Here is a 1,951-nt window from a genome sequence, read left to right on the forward strand (position 1 = left end):
CCCAGTAGAATAGTGTATACAGTGGCATGGAACTCGTCTCAATATCCTTGTCATGACTTTTTAAGAACAGTGAATTTCGAAACTCTGAACATATGTATAAAATTATTTGTGAACAGTGTTATTCCATCGTTCTCAGATCTCGATAATGGAGTATGCTCGAGTAGAGGTTTTAAACTCAGGTGAATTCGCGACTATCCCTACGAGCATTATTAAGAATTTTTCGACTTCATTCGATCCACAACAGTGCTATATTGCTGAACGAAGTGGAAAATATGATGCTATCAAGATTTTATTTGTAAAAGGTAAGGCTCAAATGTTTTCTTCAACAAACTGATACTGAAACCAATATGTGGTGTTGATTGAAATTTTTTTCTATTTGTGGATGCAGCGACTGTAGAAGAAATTGACAACGAAATGGAAGAACGTGCAAATGTGTGCATTGCTTCGTCATCCACGAAAAAGTCGCCGGAGCCAAAGACGTCGATCCATTATGTCGGGAACTCTCTAACCGTGGGGCAGTGACAGTCATGCCAGGATGCATTATCCATAATAATCGATGGATAGACTGTTACAGAAATCTTTGCTTATTATCTCCGGAATTATCTTGTGTGGAGTGATTCTCAAATCAAAAAGGAACTTGTGAATGTGGAAGACTATCTTCATGAGAAACCCAGGAAAAAGGAGCGCCTTCCAAGAAAAAAAAAAAAGATTGTGAGTCTTAACAGCATAGAAAGTCTCTCACCCTCCGTTATAACTCAATCTAAATAATAATAAATTGCTAAATAAATACATTATTATTCATAACAGGTCCACCAAGAAATAATTCACAGAAAAGGAAAACGGAAACAAAAAAAAACGGAAGAAGCCCACCACTAAGAAGAATATGCCGACGAAAAGATCACGTAAAGTATCATCATCAGAATCGAGTTCAGATACTCCAAGCTCATCATCCTCCGCATCAAGCAGTGGATCCGATTACACCTCTAGCGAATAAAATTTTCTGACGAGGCTTCATCGCCAAAATCATGATTATATTTCTTTTAATGCTTCCTATTTTTAACACTATCCGCAATGACCATACGCATATTAGTATATGCACTATTACTGATAGTAATTGAGGAAACATTCTTGAACGTGACAACGGTTGACAAAAAAAAGATAGGGACTACCTTGCGGATGGCGCAGTCGGACTTCGTGATCGGCGTTGGTCCTCTAGCTCTATAATTTACGACTTGTACTTATCAATATCCATTAGCTAATTGAAATGACGACCAAATGAGAAATCTTTAGAATTCAATTAGTCGTGAAAAACCAAGTCATCATCCGAATATTATAATATGTACTATCCAAATCATATAATAGTTTTTATTTTCTAACTACTGGCAAATAAAGATAATGAGATGGAACACCCAATATGTTATTATTCTTTTAATTGGATTTGAGCTGCTGAATGTGCCAAAATTCCTGAGAATTTGAACGAGTGATTAGGAGGTGGGGGATTTTCCTGAAAATTTATTAATAATAGTCTCCTATTAGATTCCCATATTGTAATTATGTATACTATAGAAACAATAATTCTTTCCACTACATCGCCTCATAAGTAAATAGGGGGTGTAAGAATTCCATTTAATAACGGTAATTCGTCAATTAACCAATATTAATTAACGTACAATTGAAACTTTCCAATTTAGTCAAAATTGGTTTCTATATGGCCCGTATACAGGGTGTTTCAGAAGTACACGTACATCTGAACACCCTAGGATCAGGGGGTGATTCTGAGCAGAAAAGTCCTCTTGCACTTTTTGATCAGACTCACCCCTAAAAAGTTATTGGCAATTAAGGGTGGGCCAATGGGGAGTGATTTTTAAGCGGGCGCACATCCATGTGATATGCAGCATATGTGTGTGTGCCCGCCCCACCATTCTACGAGACAAAAGAGCGCAACGATATT

General features: G+C 37.0%; 1 long non-coding RNA gene across 1 annotated transcript; it reads left to right on the top strand.

The window, feature by feature from the left end:
• LOC107046169 lies at positions 1–1,398 on the top strand. The gene is made up of 3 exons (XR_001461521.1): positions 1–302; positions 389–711; positions 808–1,398. It is a non-coding gene; the product is annotated as an uncharacterized LOC107046169 (long non-coding RNA).
• The last annotated feature ends 553 nt before the right edge of the window (positions 1,399–1,951 follow it).

Source organism: Diachasma alloeum, unplaced genomic scaffold (assembly GCF_001412515.2).
Source record: "Diachasma alloeum isolate Michigan unplaced genomic scaffold, Dall2.0 Dall_scaffold_01226, whole genome shotgun sequence".
Taxonomy (NCBI): domain Eukaryota; kingdom Metazoa; phylum Arthropoda; class Insecta; order Hymenoptera; family Braconidae; genus Diachasma; species Diachasma alloeum.